Source organism: Haliotis cracherodii, unplaced genomic scaffold (genome assembly GCF_022045235.1).
Source record: "Haliotis cracherodii isolate W230 unplaced genomic scaffold, xgHalCrac1.p SCAF_4, whole genome shotgun sequence".
Lineage (NCBI taxonomy): Eukaryota > Metazoa > Mollusca > Gastropoda > Lepetellida > Haliotidae > Haliotis > Haliotis cracherodii.
In genome coordinates this window covers 69,443,802-69,457,124 of record NW_027266297.1, presented here as the reverse complement: position 1 = coordinate 69,457,124, position 13,323 = coordinate 69,443,802, and positions in this window count along the sequence as shown.

The window sequence follows — 13,323 nt, the reverse complement described above, 5'->3', positions numbered from 1 at the left end:
GAAAACCACAGTGACGCTTCAAGTCCTTATGATCTTCAGTGACTCTTTAAGTGCTTATGGTCAACAGTACGGATTTATTTCCTTATGATCCACAGTGATGCTTTAAGTCCTTATGATCCACAGTGATGCTTCATGTTAAAATGTGGTACTTGTTGTTACCCTGCATGGCGCTCGACATTAAAGGGATAAAACAAGAACTGGTCGTATCGGAGTCAGTATCCTGTATCTGAGTGGGGTATCTATGTTAAACTGTGGGAAGGTAGTATCTCAGTGGACTAGTCATTAGTCTGAACTAGAAGAAGTAAAAAGCAAAAAGAACACGCAGACACGCACGCACGCACGCACGCACGCACACACGCACGCGCACGAGTCGCTATTCAAGTGCAATAATCTTGAATGCGACGTTAAACCCCATTTCACCTCATCTCACAATGCATTTCATGAAAGAATTATATATGACTGCTGTTCACAAGACAAAACTGGGACACTGTTTACAGATGACTCTAGGTTTCATCTGGGCAGCTCTGATGGTCATGCAAGGGTCTACAGGCGTTCAAGAGAACGTTTTATCGACGCTAGCGTTACTCAGTATCGTCGGTTTGGGGATGGAAGTGTAATGGTAAAGGGTGTCGTCACAACTCTGGGGAAAACACAACTCACCATTGTAACTGGCAATTTGAATGACGTACGCAACCTGCACGACATGGTTCGAGATCATGATCTACACTTTATACAAATGCGGGCACGTGACGTCACGTTGCAGCCGGGTACTGCACACCCAGAGGTTGGACGTATTGGAACAGACGTTTTGAAGCAACATAACATTGCTGGACTGCCATGCCCGGCTGTTTCTGCAGTTCTCTCCCCTATAGAACATGTCTGGGATGAGACTGAACAACGCATACGACAGGACCAGAACCAGCCGGTAACGCTAGTTCAGGTGAGTCAATCTTTGATTGACATTTGGAACAACATCCCCCAGACTGTATTCAATCATCTGCTGTCTTCATTCCGCCGCAGCTGCCTCTCCTGTATCAACGCAAATGGTGATCACACCCGATGTTGACATTGTTGCATTACCTCTCTTTTAGGGCGTGTCGCGCTGTCTCTAGGTATGGGTTTGTCAATGAAATTGTTATGATAGAACATTGAACGGACGAATAACGAAGCGTTGTGTTGTTATTTTCAATTACATAACATTTACATCACTTTATGTGAAGCATGGGTACTTTTCCCCGTTAGTATACATAAGGGAATAACTCGAAAATCATTGATAATTCACGAAGCACTAAGATATACACTCTTCCAAAAAAGAAACGCACATGTAGTATGTAGTTCATTGAACCTGACTACACAAAAAATCCGGTATATGAATTGGATATATGTAATTCGAAAATGGTGGTGGCCTGATATTCGACAAACGGTCCGTCAAAACGCAGCCATTGTCAATTAGAAATGTCTTAAACGGTATTGTTTTCACATTTGTTCAAGAATGTCATGGAGGAAAACAGTAAAGCAAGATGCACGTGCAAGTTATGGCAATCGTAACTCGTGGTAATGGCTATAAAAAGGCAAGCGTAAGCCAATAATTTGTCATTCAATTGTCACCATGTTTCAAGTTCGAATTTTCCGAGAGTCAGAGCTGCGGTTTGGAATATCGCCATTGGACGTATCCAAAAAGGGGAATTGCAGTCTCCTATTGCACCCCACCACCACAGCACCATTTGCCGCCTTTGTGACCGATACGCACAGTTCAATTCCACTGCAGACCGTACGAGAACCGACCGACCAAAAGTTACCACCCCTGCACAGGATCGCTACATTCGACTGTTCCATCTACGCCATCGCAATGCTACAGCTACGGAGACTGCAGGACGCATCCCTGGTTTGAGAAGGATATCGGACCAGACTGTCAGGAACCATCTTCACGATGCTTGAATCCGACCCAGAAGACCAGTCATCGTCTCTGTTTTGCAACAGATCCATCGACAGCGACGCTTGCTGTGGTGCCATACCTTACAGCCTTGGAATTTGAGAAACTGGAGACGAGTGTGGTGTAGCGATGAATCACGATATCTTCTCCACCGGCGAGATGGAAGACAACGTGTTTATCGTCGTCGAAATGAGCGATTTGCCCCACATTGTGTACATGAATTCAACAAATTCGGTGGAAGTAGTGTCATGGTGTCGGGGGCCCATATCCTACATCTCACTTGGTTGCGGTTCAGAGAAATTTGACAGCAGATCGCTACATGAATCTATTTCTTCAACCTCATCTCCTTCCAATCCTTGACCACCAGAGGGAGCTGTTTCAACAGGACAACGCTCCACTGCATACAGCTCATGACACGGTAGACTACCTGAATAATGCCAACATCAACGACTTGCCCTGGCCGTCGAGATCTCCAGATCTCAACCCAATCGAACACCTCTGGGATGAACTCGATCGACGTGTACGTCAACGTCAGAACTTGCCGCAAACACTCCCACAACTGGCCAACGCGTTACAAGCAGAATGTCGCAGAATTCCGCAAGACAGAATTCGTACACTTATCCAGTCAGTGACGAGGAGATGCAGAGCCGTGATTGCTGCCCGGGGCGGTCACAGAGAAACTGAGTTCAGCGCAACCTTGTGGCCTTTTGTGACATGACAACGAACAGTTTTCAATGTCTTTGTACAACGACAACATGTGATTATCGAGCTCCAGAATTTCATATTCTATGATATTAACTTAAATATATCGACTTCATTAGGTACAATAAATTAACTAAAAATCTACCTGTGCGTTTCTTTTTTGAAGAGTTTATTACATTATACATTATATTACATGATTACATTATATTACATTATTGTTACATTATTATATCATATTTTCTCTGAACTTTCGTTACATTGTTATTGTGAATTCTATCATATCATAAATCATTTTATCATTGTAAAAGGACACTAACGGAATCGGTTGGTCAGGCTAGCTGACTTGTCTGATGCATGTCATCGTATCCTAATGGCGTAAATCAATGCTCATCATGTCAATCACTTGATTGTCTGCCCCAGGCTCGATTATTTTCAGACCCCCGTCATATAGCTGCAATATTGCTGAGTGCGGCGTAAAACAACAAACAAACAATACTCATACCTTCCGATACCTCTACGCTCTTTTCACAAACAAACATAAACCATTTGACGTCCTCTACCCTGTCCAAGGGCACTAACGGTAGCGAGGCAGCTCGACGGACCAACGTCTTCACTTATGGATCCTCGGACTTCTCCACCAACAAGCCAAGACGAGCATAACACCTGAGTGATCACACTTTCGGAACTGCCATACTTTTTGGTTTGTCGACTCTTTAGGGTCTCGGAAAATTGCTTTGTCGACACACCGTGGAAGGACCCGGCTTGCTACACCGTCTTAAAGAGTGACTGAGTAACGGTACTGTCACACACTGTGTTGGTCTTCATATGCCACAGAGGTGTCCTCCCATGCATCTGTCTGACACCCCACGTGTTAGACAGGGTTAGTAACGGTTGATTGATTACTAATCCCATGCCTGTTGCCTGCGGTTTAAGTGGACTCCGCCATTTGTCAGACAGTGAGGAGTAAGAGTGAGTGATTGAGTGAGTTTGATTTTACGCCGCTTTTAGCAATATTCCAGCAATATCACGGCGGGGGACACCAGAAATGGGCTTCACATAGTGTACCCATGTCGGGAATCGAACCCGGGTCTTCGACATGACGAGCAAACGCTTTCACCACTAGGCTACCCGACCGCCCCGTGAGGAGTAAGATCACCACAACCCCTTTCATGTATATATATAGAACTAACAATTCAAATAACATGAGTCTTATCAACTAAATTCAATAAATATCAGCACTAAAGTTATGAATGAATGAATGAATGAATGAATGAATAAAACGAACAAACAAACAAAAAAACAAAAAAACAAACAAACAAACAAATAAATAAATGCTCAGTCTTTATTTTTCACAAACATATGATAAAACCTGATGCTTGCTGATATGAATAAATTCCCAGCCCTGTTTGTTCTCAATATCGACAATCATGATCGGCGGCCAGGAGGAAGATGTTGATACCCCGGATGTAAAACATACCTGATATCGCTAAATATTTTTTGGGTCTTTTCCCCGCCCGCCAGTTTTTCTTTCTTGTCTTGTCTTTACATGACATAACATATTCGACTTGTTGCAATCCTGACATCTTCAAGCACTGCAAGAGTACAGTGCTGTCAGGATTACAAAGGGGTCACACCTCAATGTAAGAACTCAATATATATTGGCAAATTATGTTGTTTTTTAAATTCTAAATTAGGAAGTGTCAAATGTATGTAATTACTCAAGCAAAAGAATAGTTAAGAATCTTGTTTAAACTCGAATACTTTTTACTTTGCGTGTTACGACTCATCAGATACAAGTGTACTTAAGCACTGTAATTCCTTTTCCCCAAAAATTTACAGTTGACTCAGTGACCTTAATCCCTTTCTTGATTGGACTAGTCTATTACAGCAACAGGTAAGCCCAATTTCCATTTCTAGTAAAATGTCTGAGAACTGGGTGTCTAACACATGGTGCGTCTAACAGATGTGGGAAAGGTCTGGAACCCAGGGTGCCGTTGTTCAAAACAACCTTAGCGCTACGACTGTCGTAAGTCTATGTTAAGGTATGGAAGTTACGATCACCTTAGCGCTAAGATCGCTTTGTACAACGGCTCCCTGATCTGTTGTTGGTTCTACCGGATAAACAGCCGGCGCCCGGTGTCCCGGGTTCGGTACATCCGGAGGTGACTGGCGTAGTAGCTGTATTTGCTTGATAAGAAAGATGATTGGCCCGTTGTCATCTTGGTATTTCTTATTTCACAAATGGAACTCTCCTCCAGTCGACGATAAAAAACTGATTTAAATTAAGTTCCCTGGAAGGAAAGTTTGAAATATCAAAATGTATCAGAAACTGAATACCGTGGTGAAGTTTTTGGATATTAACGCGTCTTTCGTAAACTATTAATTTGATTTCTATTTTTTAACTTATAATTGGCTAAAGGTTCTAGATAGATATAATTTACCTTGCTAATAAGGGGACAAGAATATAACGTCTTTACCACATAAAGGTTCTTTAGTTGATGACTATGACTGTGGGCATCTAAAATTGTCTCTAGATTTTGTGATTTAAAGTTTATTTGCTTGTAGCTGATTTTACATTTAGGATTGTTTGTCTGACCATTCAGTCAATCACGGAAAACTGAATTACATAACGACAAATTCAACCAGTACAAAACAAAGATCGTACCTCTGTTCACCCGTGGACACCTCCACACACGGAGACGAGTTGGTGGAAGGGAGACAACTCTAAATGGCTTAATGTCGTCCAAATCCTCCCCGCTTCCTCTCACCAGTTCGATTCGTTATCTGCGTGTGTTTTATTTAGACAACAGAACGAGGTGGCTTGGCCTAAGAAGGGGAACCACAGATGAAATGTTGTGGCGGATTAAAAGCACTGTCAGGGTCTCACCGATACTGCTTTTGCGACCTTCAACCTTTGCTCCGACGCTCATGGCTGTTAGTGCGGATAAAAAATGTATTTAATAAAAGAACAAGATGACTTTGATGCAGAGGATTAAAACGGCGCAAAGACATTTTGTAGCATCCCTGTCCGATGATGCAAATATCTACATTGTCATAAAGCGTACACGTGTAACCCAGACGCCAAAACAGTTTAAATATTTATGTAAAATAACATCTTCCCGAGGCAAGGGAGTTAACTGACTATGAGTGAGTGAGTGAGTATGGTTTTACGCCGCTTTTAGCAATATTCCAGCAATATCACGGAGGGGGACACCAGAAATGGGCTTCACACATTGTACCCATGTCGGGAATCGAACCCGGTTCTTCGGCGTGACGAGCGAATGCTTTAACCACTAGGCTACCCGACCGCCCCTAACTGACTATGAAAGTGTAGTGGAAACAGGACTTTAAAAGTCAGTTATCACACTTGCCTTGGGAAGATGGTAATATAACAGCAGAAAACAAACACATTATGAAAATAAAACGAGTTTGTTTGTTGTTTAACGCCGCACTCAGCAATAGTCCAGCTATATGACGGCTGTCAATCAAGTCTGTACCAGACAATCTAGTGATTGACATCATGAGCATCGATCTACGCAATTGGGATATCACGATATGCATCAACGAAGTAATTGTACCTGACCACCCGATCACGTTAGTCGTCTCTTAAGGCAAGCATAGTCGCCTTTTACGGCAAGCATGAGTTGCTGAAGACCTATTCTGCCTGTGTGCAAAACCACTAAATACATTTTCACAGCAATGGCTTCTTGTAACATTTGTAATTGTTTTCAAGGTACATTGGGTATTAAGTTGACACAGTCGCTCAAGGAGCCCTGATCGAGTATGACAGCATGCAGCGACTGTCTGCACACAACCATAGTGGTATATACATGATACTGTTAACATTAATGTATGTACAGCGGTAAGGTTATTCATATTTTGTTAAAATATTTTTTTTCAAAGTAATAGCTACAATGTTGTAATATTTTTTCATAATGACGTAGATCTGCAGATATTGTTAAAATTAAAACCCACAACGTTATGAGTGCGTCTGTTATTTTTTAACCATGAACCATATTTCTCTATGAGAGTTTAGTAATATATGTTTACTCCTGGAACCCGACTCGTCAGCTATTCACATTGTCCAAAAGAGCTAATATCTCGCTACACGGAAACTAGGTCAACGTTTCCAGCATTGCCACAAGTTGTAGGCCTGTCATGATGCTACTAATGGAGCCCTGGTCGTGAATGATGTCATGATGCTACTAATGGCGCCCTGGTCGTGTATAATGTCATGGTGCTACTAATGGAGCCCTGGTCGTGTATGATGTCATGATGCTACTAATGGCGCCCTGGTCGTGTATGATGTCATGGTGCTACTAATGGAGCCCTGGTCGTGTATGATGTCATGATGCTACTAATGGAGCCCTGGTCGTGTATGATGTCATGATGCTACTAATGGAGCCCTGGTCGTGTATGAAGCCATGCTGTGAGTATCCGGTAGTAGATATAATTAAAACAAAGTCTTTCACTCCGATACGATACGTCTCTGCGTGAAGATCTAAAGACACCTTCAAAGAAGGATGCGACAGGTGAGCCCTGAACAACCTTTGACCGCTCAATTTAAATGAAAGGTAGGTGGGCTCTTGTGCCAATCAGAAGTGAGCGTTCTAAAACGATTCGGCTTGTTTTCCTTACCACCTCAATTCGGAAATTTCAATTTGTACAGTGAAAAACCCGCAGAGTATTCATTCGGCGTGCGCCCTTTTGGGTAAAGATACCATTGCGCGTAATAATTGCTAAATATTAAGAACTATATAAACAAATACATTCGGAACTTGTCGATTTAGTTCGCTTTGGAAATACTGAAAGCGATATGATGGTCTTACACTATAACTTAGAAGCCTTGTGGGTGATAGGCTTGTTAGAAGCTGACTAGATGCCACCTCCTATGGATGTGTCCGTAGATATTCACGGAGACAAGTGTCGTATCGGAACACATACCTGATTATCATGAGACCTGACTATCTCTTGTCCTCGACATGTGGAAGCGCATGTAAAATATATAGATAGTATTCTATGGGTAACTATTATGTACGACACCGTTTTTAAGAAGTTCTGGCGTTCACTCGGAACGTTTTGTCACAACATGTGATTGGCTTTCATTTCGTTTGAGGCAAGGGACTGATATAGTTTACTTCTTTCGTGGTCTTTACTCGCATCAACTACATGTTATATAACACGAGTAATGGTAATTAGATGTATTGTGAAGGATGTATTATAATTGTGAAAGCAAGTATAATAAAACGTTAATTACTGTGATTAAAGTGAATGGTATACCGAGTTTCTTCAAAACAACAACTGAGAGATGGCAATCTCATTAAAATCAGATCTTAGTTCTCGCTGTCGCTAGCGAAAACTAAGATCTGATTTTAATGAGATTGGAGAGATGGATAATTGCAAACATGTTATACAAGTTCAGATATTTAAATAGCGCGCACGCGGAGTGCTGGTTGGTATCGCGGGTTGATGATGGTGGGGTATAATGCGCTTCTGTATGTGGAAATAAACACCATTAAGAATTATAAACAAGTATTTACAAATTAAGAAAGGGAACCCTTCCACTACACCACTAGACTGCATGAACAGACACTACTGCACCTACAACGGCGATGTTGTATACAGCGTTGATGTATTGAGAGTGAGTGAGTATGGTTTTACGCCACTTTTAGCAATATTCCAGCAATATCACGGCGAGGGCCACCAGAAATGGGCTTCACACATTGTACCCATGTCGGGAATCGAACCCGGGTCTTCGGCGTGACGAGCGAACGCTTTCATCAGTAGGCTACCCGACCGCCCCGTGATTAGTAAGAACACCACAACCCCGTTCATGTTTATTCATAGAACTAACAATTAAAATAACATGAGTCATATCAACTAAATTCAGTCAATATCAGCACTAAAGTTATGAATAAATAAATAAATGAATAAATAAATAAATAAATAAATAAATAAATAAATAAATAAATAAATAAATAAATAAATAAATAAATAAATAAATAAATAAATAATAAATGCTCAGGCTTTATTTATCACAAACATATTATAAAACCTGATTCTTGCTGGTATTCATTCATTCACTCTAGTCATACAAATATACTACATACATCAAGCATGCATATCAACTATTATAGCTTATATGTCATATTGCAGTGCAGGAAAGTATATAGTGTCAAGCATTAAAGTCTTAAATATAGAATGATATCAAAAATAATAATGATTATAGCTACAGAAAAATATTGACACTTTTGAAAAATGTATTTTGTACATAATGAATACAGTACAACAAAGATGGATGGAACAACGACACTGATGCTATCGATGTTAATGCTGCTATCGCTGTTGCTGTTGCTGCTGCTGCAGATGTTTCAGATGGAATCCACGATGGTGTCAGAACGTATGTCGGGGTTTAAACGCTGAATCATGTCCGGCGACAAAGGGAAAGAGGGGTGGGGGGGGGGGGGGGGGGGGGGGGGGGGGGGGTGTGTCACTGTGTATGAGGTCGGCGGAGTTGTGTTACCCACTGACGGAAGCCGGTAGTGAGATGGGACGCTTCACTCGTGCTAGTCTTATAATAGTCCACTTTAGGTAAATCACTGTCACTGGCAGGCAGGTCACGGCGCACCGTTGTGCTATATGTTATTTAAAATATCTGAGTAAAGAGGACGTAAAATGAGCTATAGTCTGACCTCGGGGCCTCGGGATTGGCCAATCTTTGTAGAGAGAATAAATTTTGATTTCGCCCTAATGTGGCTTCAGGCATTGTATCCCAGCAAGGACACGAACCCGGACCTTCGGCGAGACCCACGAACGCTTAATCACGGGGCTTCCCCTGTCTGTATAAAGGGCACTCACAGATGTTAATTGCAGTTTGCAATTTGGTCTAACGTCGATTTGCTCACTATTCCAGTTATATCAGAACGTTTCGGATATTTAGTTTTATTACTTTAGTATCATTTTATTTTGATCAAAGCATAATGATAAAAATGGTTTATATTTTCCTGAGGTAATCTGCTATCTATAGCGCCATATTGTTGTCGTCCCACAAGGATTAATACAACGCGACCTCCCTGGACTTTGGACCCGAAATCTGTCGCAACAACATGTCCACAGAAAACACAGCAGAATAAGATGACCATTGCTTTTGTTTGTTTGTTTTTAACGCAGCGCACAGAAATATTTCAGCTATTTGACGGCGGCCTGTATAAAAATCGAGTCTGGACCAGACAATCAGGTGATTGTCATAACCATTACCATTCATACTCCTGTATGCACGTGACTTTGATGATCCTTGGAGAAGATAAACTTAAGCTGTTTGGCTGTTGTGGAAGGTTTGCCTGTCTTCAGACAGACCATTTAAACACCCAAATTCTCAGACTTAATAATCTTGATACATCTTATACTATCGGATTACTTAAGGCGGCAGTGTACCAAATCATTGACACGCAACACCCGGCCCTGAACTTATAGAGGTCGCTGGATGACTGGACAAGAACAGGTCTTCTCACGTCCGCCCACCGTGTCACGTGGTCCAGCTTGCGTCCATCTCTAACGTAACAGGTATTCCCCACTTCAATAAAGTCCTGTCCGACAAGCGTTGTACACCATTGGGGCGTGTATTACCTCAGCTTCCTGCTTGATGCCCCAGCAGGATTCCGTCATCACCTCACTGCTGGCGGCTACAGGCAATGCTAGCCACAAGTTTTACAATAACGCGATAACAACACAAACAATAAAATCCTGTTTGATTATATTTACTTTGGTTGTGATAAGACTTGACATGACATTATCAGGGTGCAATCATTTTCCACAACTTTAACCACCTGAAATGATACCGCCTCACAAAATCGCAGTTAACAATGTAATCACGACAAATTTAAATAACAGCGTGAATTTTCAACCCATTTCTACAATTTATTCATTAATTCAATTTCTTTTAAGTAAAATGTGATCTCTGCTTACGTGGGTCAAAAGATCCCCCAGTAATTTTGGAAAACGAATCTCTTGCAAGCTCAAAGTCAGGGAAACATGCTTGACATTGAACTTTTCGTCGCTTGGTAAACATGTCACATCAGTCATTCACAAAGAGTGAGTGAGTTTGGTTTTACGCCGCTTTTAGCAATATTCCAGCAATATCACGGCGGGGGACACCAGAAATGGGCTTCACACATTGTAACCATATCGGGATTCGAACCAGGGTCTTCGGCGTGATGAGCGAACGCTTTAACCACTAGGCTACCCGACCGCCCCATCTGTAGAAATGGTTACGTACACATACGAGGATACATTTGACATTTCTGAACTCTGTTCTTATTGTAAATTCTTAAAGATTCTGTTGTTTTTGATAGAAGCATCCAGTTGCGCCATCTTATAAGAACTATATGAAGAACTTCCGTACGTCGCCGAACAATCACTGCCATCTTTGGCTAAGTGCGTTTAGTTTATTTTCAGCCCCTGTTTATCCAACTCATTACGTATGACTTGGAACCGGCGTAAGATGAATGGCTTGTTAATAGTTCCACGGTGTGATGGCGAGAGCCGGCAAGGTCAAAGCGAGGTGCATATGAACGTCACACTGAGACATTATTAACGATTACGTCTAAATGAAGGTCAGATCTCGTGGAAAGAACTTGTATGGGGTCCCTATTATCGCGACCAGTACTGTTCTTATATTGAAGGTTTGTGCATAAATAATACGTTGTTTGACATCGCACAGCTTTTCTCCGACGTGATAGACCGTCATTATACAAGATGTTTAGTTGTTATACCCAGTCTTAGGACTCCCCGACGCGCGAGACATGACGTAACTTCCTTGGTTGTATGTACTAATACCCGACTTACTGCCGACTCGCCGTTAATTCCTGTTTTTAAGTACAACCGAATGATCTACGGGGACTGAGGGACGTTTGTATCCCGTGAGTGGCTGACAACTGTCTCATGAAAACAACTTGCCACACTTACACGCAACCAATACCTGGCGTTTTTTGTCGGCCTGCGCAAAACACAAAACTGTTCTGTCAGGAGCGTTCTGCGACTGTTAGGCTCGTCTGTTTGGCTTGCAGTGATTCCTACATACCTTCTCACCGGGGAGGGGCGGTAGCGTCAGCGAATGTATTATTAACGATAACCAATACACGGGAACTCTTTGGTGGTCCATTGATCGTTGAATCTGGCAGAAACTTTCTCAGACGGCTGGCTTGGTCTGCGAGATGCATCATTCTCACACAGTCATATCGGTGGAACAGAGGGGCCCTATCGACTGTACTTCAGTAACACAAGCCCTTCTCCCCGACTCTCTCCTTGATGATACAACACTGCTACATTATATTGTGATAACGACATCAGTGGCCTTTGATTTGGGAGTCTGGAAGGGTCACGTGGGTCGACATGGCCACCTCAAAGACAGAAACAGGAATCTTCAGGGACATGCTTCAAAACAGTCGAGAAACCTGTGACGTCATCTGTTGTTTGAAGCTATGCCCAATGTCCACGCCGCGTCCGATGTTTTTTCAACTTCATAATAACCTTACCTCTGCTCAAATTGGCCTTTTCAAACATTATAATCACCTGTTTTAAATCTGGTAAATCTTTACAGACCTCTCTCTCCAATCTGGCGACCATCTCCCCGAGATGAGAGTGTCCACAAGCCAATGTCGAAGTCTATTTGTGAAAACATGTCATTCATGCAGTGACTTTTCTTAAGATCGCCTTTCGTGGATTCGAACCCGGACACCGTATGACATGTCGTTATGGGTGTTGCTAGTTTAAGAACATAGTGCATCTGCATGAGTGACACTGCTGTGACGAGGGTGACCGGAACATGACCCATAAATTGATCATGGTCAAAACGATAAGGCATCCTCTATTTCTGGTGACCCAGTACTGACACGTCGAATTGAACAATAGCCGCACGTGTTTACAGGCTGTGGAGGGCTTAGCATTACGTATGTTCGGATATACATAGATATACATAATCAGACCCAGGTCACGCGATCAATAATGTTCAAGGTCAGTCACATGGAGGATTTTCCACCGCTTTTGTGCAGGTTACTATTCATAGCTGTATCCTAGATATACAGTCAGCAGGAGTAGATTTACAAGTGGACGAATTTCTATGTTACTCGTACTTACAAAAACATCGATTCTGAATTAATTACAGTGTGTGTCTGTCCCTGAAACAACGAAATGTAATAAACGTAATTGAAACGGGATTTGATAAATTTCCAAATACACCTTAATCCAGAAATATAAGCAAACCTCTGTTTTTAAGAATAAACATACGTATTTCATAATTTTAGAAACAGAAACACCTAACTCATATCTCGAAACCCTTCACAGGCAATTTCGTCCGCCGTCAGCGCACAACAGGCAGTTTGTAATGAGTTAGGGTCCGACAAACCTGTGGGCGATAGCATGAGCAAGAACCACGACTTTGGGGTACCGTGGCCCACAGCCTTGTTCCATCATGGACGTCCCAAGTCACGTGATTGATGCGTGTTCTGATCGCTTGTTGTCAGCCACAGTCCATATTCCAGCTATATCCCTTCCGCCTGGACGTAATACAGACACAATTGTTGACGTAATAAACATATCATTGTCGATGTAATACAGGGATCATTGTTGACGTAATAGACATATCATTGTTGACGTAATACACACAGGTATCATTGTTGACGTAGTACAGG